Genomic DNA, 8742 nt, shown 5'->3' with positions numbered 1-8742 from the left:
TTGCGCTGTGACCGCTGTCACCATATCAAAGAACAAAGGTGTGTTCGTGTGTGACTGATTGGGTTTTTTATTCACGTCATGCCTCATTTCACGGCTCCTTCACCTTCCGAGACCTTCTTTATCGTGAGGGGGGAAATCAAGCTTTAAATTTGCGTCATGAATCAGTCGTTGGATTTTTGAGTCCTCTAGATGGCACTGGTCGTTATTAATTTAAGGGTTTAAGTCAGTGTACTTTGAGCCCAACAGTGTGTCATCGAGAGGAGTCAAAAAATACCACAACTGCTTCATGAAGCAAATTTGAAGCTTCATTTTCACATCACTTCCCCTTTGTCTTCCACCTTACTATACGAACTTCTCGCAAGCCTGGGGCCTGCCTCGTATTCCTCTTTCTCCCCGAGAGCCATTCAAACAGTGGGAAAGGTTAATTGCTTGAAAGACCTGCCGTGTTATTTCAGCTGATTCCAGGAGGGCTCACATTTGTTACCGAACCTTGCTGAAATAAACGGCATGTCCTTGATGTGTTTTTTTTGTACACGGAGGCAAAATGGGCGCACTGTATTCAGGAGTTAGAAGTGCTTTTCCGTCCTCGTGAGTGACGGGAGCATGTGCAGAAACCTGCACTAATCCCAAATGACCAAAGCGGCCCACGGTATTGTCACCCTATGAAGGCTATTAGCACCGTAGCTGCAGCTTAGATCCGGGTCGATTGTGGCTTTAGGAACAGGAGGAGATTTGTGGGTGCCACACTCCAAAACGTTTAATGTCATTTAATTAGGAACAGAAAAATTAAAAGCTTATGATGTGATTGTCAAACTATCAATCAAATCAAATGTGAAGTAAGTCGGCGTCAATGAATAGCAGCTGCACAATATTCCGCCTGCAGGAGTCTTATCAGATGGACGCCGACTTGCCTCCGATGTCAAATTCAATCATTAAAATGACCTTCAAAGTCTTTACTTGGCCTTGTTCCACCCCCTTTCCCCATCTGTCTTTAGAATGGCTAGCACACATGTTAGCGCTTTTCAATCCATTGTGTTTTTCGGGCTGTTTAGAGCAGCTCAGTGACGAAAAACGGCTTTTATGAACGTTTAGTGTTTTTTTTTTTTTTTGTCAGCGAGGCTTTGCTTTAGTTTATTTTTATTTCTGCATCCAGTTCCATGGGGGATCCATTTGTCTTTAGCGAAACACATTAAGCATGAGAGGCGAGCGCGGTCAAACAAATGACCCGACGAGAGCCCCATCGCCTGCGCTCTCATTGATTGAGCATGAGAGGCGGTGTGTGGCGTTCTTTGTAGCGGCCATGTTTAGGCGGAGATGGCGTATTTAAACACATTATGAATAAGAGGAATGTGGGGGGAGGTGGCATCACTAAATGCATTAAAGACTCAACGAGGACGCAGGAGTGCTATGTTTCTAAACGCATTATGGCTGAGTGCTTGATTGGTGTTGATGGGGGGGTTGGAGAGAGTCGGCGGTGGGGTCAAGAAAGTTTCTGCTTAATTTCAGTGAGGTGTGCTTTGTCTCCCGTCTGAGTGTCGACAGAGTTTTGACATGCATACACAAGCTTTCCACGGGGTTTGCGTCTCAATGGCGCGCATACTGTACATGCACATAGGCGAGAACTTGTATTTTCTTCTCGAGGTCTCCAATAAAAAAGCCGCTCATTGGTGGACTGTGACCCTGCCAATAAAGCCCGCCGTGAAAGATTAAGCTCAAACCCAGCAAACACTTCAACACTTGTTCCCTGCTACTTCATCCTGGCACTGAGTCCAGCCCAATTAACCTTACAAGCAGAGACTTTTTCAAGCTCCGAGGGAGAGAGAGTACTACCTCTTCCCCGCTGAATTCCTCTTTGCTTGACAACAGAACACCTTGAAGGAAAACATTCTGAGAGGGGAGGGCTCCTTGTACTCCTGTGGCGATACTCCGATTGAACCTTTTCAATTAAACAGGTTGACTTTGCATGGCTAATTAAGTCCTCACCCTTGACGAGCTGTCTGACTTTTCCGGCAAGCGCCTTACCAGAGTCCGGGGCTTACATCCCCACAGGGACCACTGGCCAGACGGATTGTTGTCCAGCTTGGAATAGGATTAGCAGCGCGCCAGGGGCCCAGGGCCCTCAGCCCCTGATCCTTTGTTTGAGTCTGAAGTGTTGAGTTGGATGGGGCCAAGCGCAGAGGATTGAGGTAATCCCCCCCCCCCATCTCTTCGGAAGGACGCAGCCCGCCAGCTACGCTGCAACCAACATAATGCTGCAGACCACCAACCACCGTCAATGTTTACTCATCACACCCCAGCAGGTAGAGCGCTAAATACGGGGACCTCCCCAACCCCCCATGTTTGTCCTGATGGATAATTTCCACAACCTAATCAAAACATGCTGTTCCTACCCAAGCTTAAATGACAGGAGGGTTTAACTGCAGCTTGTGATAACCAACCATTGGCTTCTAGTTTTTTTTCCCCACTTAACGCTGTTAATAAATGTAAACAATCAATTTGTAGACAAGATAAGCCCTTGACTTGGCACGGTATAAAAAAAAAAAAACATGAAGACCTTGTTGTATGTCTCCAGTAGACGGCAGATGAATCAAAACAGACATTCCATCAAAGGACACGTCGTGTTTTGTCACGTCGTCAATTTTCCCTTGACAAATTGTTGTTTCAGGTAATCCTTGGTACAGAAAAGGAAAGATCTGTTGATCACAAATAGCTGAGTCGCCGAGGTAGAACTTGTCAAGTGCGCAGTGTTCCACCACAAAAGAAAGCACTTTGTTGTTTGTTTTAAAAGGTCCCGCCCTTTTTAAAGGATTAGCGAACAAAACCAGCACAATTCTGCCGACTCCTAAAGTAGTCCCTTCATGAGGTGTTTCTTATTTATTGGACCGGCAGTTCTCCAACTATTATTCAGGCTTAAAAACCGCACCGTAAGGCTTTTACATTGCGACCTGACCTCTCCCATGGTGCACCTGCGTATCCGCCCTGGAGCCAATAACAACGGCCCTGCCTTTCTTTCATCACCATGTGACTGAAGCATACCAGATTAGAGCAGAATCCCGCCAAAAACAACTCGGCTGAGCCCAGGGATAATCCAGAACCCTAACATCAGAGGGTAGCCCTACTTCATCTAGAGATGCATCACTATTGTCCCACCTCAGTGACACGGGAAAAACAGGATGTGATGCCCGAGGTGACGGGGGAACAACGGCACTATTATCTCGGAAAAAAACTGTGTTGGTATCACAGCCAACAAGAAGTCACTCCGTTATGTTGCACTTATTTGACATCCAGATTCAGTAGAGAACCTGTCTCATGGTTAATATATTTAATAATATTTTATCCCAAAGGTGTCAAACTCATTTTTGTCGCGGGCTGCATCGTAGTCATAGTTTTCTTCATTCTGTCAACCCAAATAAATGTATGAATGTCTTATATTATGTAGAGTATAAGATACACAACAAAAGGTTCAAAAATGTTAAAAGATGAATGGTAATAAAAATTGCTAGCGAAGACAATTTGCAATTTTTCTATTGACACAAAGTCAAATTCACGGGCCAACAAAAATACACAGCGGGCCAATTTTGGCCCCCGAGCCAGATTTTGACACCCGGTTCTAAACCATCTTGGATTATTTCCAACAAGTCATCTACACTGGATCATGTGATCGAGTACGTGTGCATCAAGTTTTACCCGATTTCTCACCAGCAGGACTTGAAGCTTTTCATTTATCTTTCGAGCTACTCGACTTGCATCAACTCCCTCAGGTTCCGACATTGACCGGCTGAAGAAAAGGAGCCTCCGACCGGTTAGGAATGAGACTGATCCTTTGCCAAGCCATCTCAGCGAGGGGGAACATTGTTGTTCCTGAGAATATTCCCCTATTGTATCGCCTGCTTTGTCATTGTGCTAGAAATGGCGATAAAACCACCTGTGGAAAATTCAAAATAGGTACTTTGATCTACTTTACGGGACTGTAAAAGCGCAATAGTGTTGCCGTTGTGAGATCAAGGTGCCAAATGTTTTCAAAGTTGAGTGTAAATGCAGTAGCCGTGAGAACAACGGCATCTGCGTTTTTGGGTTTAACAGCAATTTTAAAGTCTGCCAGCGAGCTCGGCGGCAAGGAGGTGCCATTTACGATGTTTTAACCGAGGGCTACCTCGAGGTAAAGGAGGGCATAAAAGCAAGCACGCTAGTTTCCACACGCAATTGACTTTTTAATCGCTACTGTTGATTGTTCTACAAAAGATTCGTTTCAGCTATTGTGATGGAAAAAAAGTCTGGACGTCAACCTGGATTTGAAATAAGTCGCTATGATTCCCATTCCATCATATGACATGTCAAGTTAAAACATTGTTTGGTTAGAGAATATCTCAACTTCGCATGTTTGCAGGCTTAATATCTTCTATAAACTATTCAGAAGGAAAGTAAATGCATTACTTCTGTATCCAAGAGAACAAACTGTCAAAATATCCCTATTTAGTTTGGCCTGTGAAGAATATAAAAAGCCTTGGCAAAGGTCGGCTCTCTGTTGAAAGATTGTGCAACCCAGCTTGTTGCTTGATTTCCAAAACTCCCCCCACAGTCCTGAACTCTCCCTCCCTTGCCTCCCTCCTCGCATGAAGAGGACTTTTTAGTATCTGGCTGACGATGTTCCTCGCCAGCCAACTGTGAAAGATAATTGGCCACCTCGGAGGTTTTAATGGAGCCTCTCTGATGGAGTCATTTGCCCGCAACCACTTTGCATTTCATCACTCCCCCGTCTGTCAATTATACTTGATTTACAAGGCGTCCGAGGGACAGCCGAGGTGAAGCATCAATTTGTGCCGTGGCTGATTGCGCCAGAGTGAGGCGAGATGACGGGGATATATCATTCATTAATACGGCAGAATGTCCTTCAATTATCCCGCATCGAGTTGGAGAAGGAGTCATCCGGTTCATTAGTCCTATCAGAAGTTACCTCTCTCAGGTGTGGAGTTGGAATTTTTTTCCGACTGTTTTTCTGCTTCATTCATCGCTCGTGAAGTTTGTGTTGACACAGATGGTTTGCATCCACCTTTGGGCCCCGCATGAAAACTGGAAAGGCGAGCATGTGACTGTTCTTTCAATCACATGACATGGAGGTCTTTAAAAGTGACAGACAAAAACCAGGCAAAGGTGATAACGTGTTAATGAACACCCCAAGGATAATAACTATGAGGTAATAACACTTTTAAAAAATGAGCATGAGGACGATCGTTGATGAGTGACAAACGTGCCGATTGCAACTGCTTTTTTCTTGGAAGTGTCCGCAGCTGCAAATCACGGCACTTCTATTATTTTAAAAAATTAAGATGGAATATATCATCTAATCTTTCCAAGGCTTACTGCTACATGGCAGGGATGGATGTAGATGTCTTCAAGTTCCCTTCAGCTTTTATTATTTGCAGGTGACGGGTGTTGCTTGTAATTTTTTTTATTGCAACGCGATCCCGACGCACGCGGCGCTCACTTCCTCAGCGGGAGCAATTCAATCCGACGCACCGGCCCGCGCACTTGGCCGTGATGATCCGATTTCCATACGTTATCGCGTTTCAAAGCCAACGGACCTCGTACAGGCGGCAGCTTGAGCAGACCTCAACGGGAGGCAACCGTCAAACAAAAAAACGATGTGCATGGTATCGTTCGGACACAGCAGGTGGAATGCTCTATGCCGATAGAAAATAAATTTCCAGGATTGGAAAATGGAAGAAAAGATTTACGTGGCAAGAACATCAACAGCATTAGTTCCATCGCTTCTCCACCATCCAGTCCAATGTTAAATACTTTGATTTTTAAAGCTCTTTGGAGACCTCTCAGAGGTCCTTTTCACTCTAAAGGTGGGTGGGTGGAGATGGGTGAGGCCCTACCGATTCCTCCGAGGCCCCCGTAAGCTCTTAGATTTGACTCTGAAGAGGGAATAATGAGCTTCTCTGCTGTTGTCTCTGCCTCTCTAAACCTCCATTCACAGCCACTATGTTCTGCATTGACACATACGTTTTAAAGGACTCTCGGATTAGTCCGCACCCCCTTATAGGTTCCAATTGGTCCTTTCCGCATCAGTGGTTGAGCCTCCTTTCGACTCCCACGTCTCGGGAGTCTTTTATCTGATAGTTTGAAGTTGCTCAGTCATTCAGTGTATTGTGTTTGCTTGTTAGGTGCTCTCCTAAGATTTTCCTCGTGAAAAAATTGTGGGTTACCAACCAGTTAGAAAAGTCGGCTTTTTATTCAAAAAGTGAATGGTAGGAAACCTACCTCGACTGACCTAGGTCAAAACAATTACTTGGATTTTTCTTCCTCGTCACTGGTTGCTAGGCAGAGTTGAAAGAGCACATTGGTCCTATAGACCAATGAAAAAATGGTCTAAATGTAGTGTAAAGTCACCAGTTTTGTTTATGTCACCTACTGTAATATAATCGAGACCTTCACCTCTACAAACGTCAGCAACAAGTCTCAGCTGGAAGTCATCCAGCATCATGAATCAGTGTGTGTGTGTTACCATCATAGTTCCCCCACATCCTGTAAACGCTTCCCGATTACCAGCGTCATCTCGGACACGTGCTTATGAGCCAGAGATCCCCGCGGGGAGGGGAAGGGCGGGCGGCTGAGAACGTCCAGCCGGGCCCGGAAGACGGATGAAAATTCAGTGAATAAATTCACCACAACAACTTCCTCGATTTTTTTTAGTGGCTACTCCAGATGGTTCAGTGCACTAGCGACGTGCTTCCGCTTTGATTTAGCATTGTGGTCCTGGGTGAGCCAAATGCAGTGCTAATGGAGATTAGCGTGTGCATGACGGGGTTATGTGACCCCATTGTAAACCCGGAGGCTGACCTTTGAACTCTCGGGAAAGCGACGAAATCGGCCATTTCCCTCCGTTAGTTCTCGCGGCGTACAGAAGAAGCGTCAGTGGACTCCGAGGCAAAAGTATGAGTAACTAATAAGTAACAAAAAGTTAAACTCAAGTTGTGTCAGGAAGTGGGATTCTAGTCTGGAATAAAATGGGGAATAAATTAGCAACCCAAAGTGAATGTGTGTGGGTGTAGCTGGTTGAGACATTTACTTTTTCAGTTATCACCATAATTGCTCAGCCAGATGTTCCTTACCCTCGTCTACAAGTTCAGGTAAATGTTTAATGCCGGCGGGTCAGTCGCTGATGTATTAGGTGGTACGCCTACCCCATACGATGTGCGATGGAAAAAAATAAAAAATACAGACTTGCACAATTATCTCCCGAACCTTCCCGTCCTCCCTTGTCAGTTTTTGTTATCCCATTCCGCCCCCTCCCTTGTTGCCGATGGCGTAATCGGAGCTAGATACTTCCTGGTGCGCATACCGGTGTCCGAGCCAATCACTCACGTCTTTTCCGCACCTCCTGACAGAGAAAGCTGCTTCAAGGTCTGACTTGATCATAACTTCCACCGTATGCTTTGCTACCGCTCTTCCTCTGGTCATTTGCACATCTTTCCTGGTGTCAGTCCACCTTTTTCCTGGATGTGTCATTTGCTGATTGAGAGGCTGCTAGGTGACCTGTTGTAACCCAAATTTAGAGGTTTGGTGAGGGCGAGTAAGCAGGATGTGGCGTAAAAGGAAGTGGAGGGCTGGTTGTACCTTGAACTTGATGAGGTGTTACCTCGGCCGCAGAGGTGATAGGTGGAAGGACAGTCCGGGCGGGACGTTTCCGGTTCTTCATCATGTAGTGCCTTGTTACCATAATCATTTTTTCTAAAGTGCCACCAAATGAAGATGTATTGAGCACATACAGATTTTGACACGCCTAATCCCACCCTGTCCGCCACATCCTAATAAACAGGGTGTCTGGTGTCCTCTCCTATTTTTACCAGCGGGCGCTGAGAGCCTCTGGAAGCCCCCCGTCATTGCCCATCTCATTCCCCACCCGCCAGCGTTGTGTCACCATTTATTAAGTCGTCATTACTCAGGTCCGCCTCGGCCCGCTGGAGGGTATCTCGAATAGGTCAACCCTGTTGCCGCGCTCCCTAAAGGGCAAGCCCGCTTGAGACGTGTTGCAGCAGATCGATGCAGGTAGCTGGGCAGCCATTAGCCGGGCTAATGCAGACAGATCAGAGGGAAGCAGAGGTCGATGGATAGCGAGGACACTTCCATATGTCTGTCTGCACATTGCCTTGTTTTGGGTAAACATCCAAAAAGGCTCTTTGGGCTAAAAGGCTGATGAGATATGTGGGGTGATGGACACCATGATGGTGTAAACCAACTTCACAAAGGAAAATGCTGAAAGACTTTGACAGCCTTCAGAGAAGATCACATGGTGTCTTGGTAAAGAGTTACTTGATTCATCCCACAGGGAATTCTAGTCGGATACTTTCTTGTCGTGGGGTTGCCGAAACATGATGGTACCCTTATCAGGGGGCTCGGTCTTCTAGCGTTGTTTTCTTTAGACTGCCTCGAGGTGTGCCAGTTGACACATCAGCACCCGTGTTTATCAAAGCTTTTATCACCTCAACACTGCAACCCAACCATCCACCCCCCAACGAACGGAAAGGAAGCAGGAGGTAACCTCCCTCCCTCCACCCACACGGAGATACACAGGCAAACCAAACCACCTGCAGGGACGTTGGTGGGTGTTGGTTTCGCTGACCCTCCTCCATTTATGTGAACGACTTTTCCAGAGACCGGATCAGTACCAGACTACCAGCATGTGTTGTGGAAAATATTATAATCAAAACTGGTGGAATGTCTAATGCTGAGCCA

The sequence above is a fragment of the Syngnathus typhle genome, linkage group LG21 (assembly GCF_033458585.1).
Source record: "Syngnathus typhle isolate RoL2023-S1 ecotype Sweden linkage group LG21, RoL_Styp_1.0, whole genome shotgun sequence".
Lineage (NCBI taxonomy): Eukaryota > Metazoa > Chordata > Actinopteri > Syngnathiformes > Syngnathidae > Syngnathus > Syngnathus typhle.
This window is presented reverse-complemented; position numbering follows the sequence as displayed.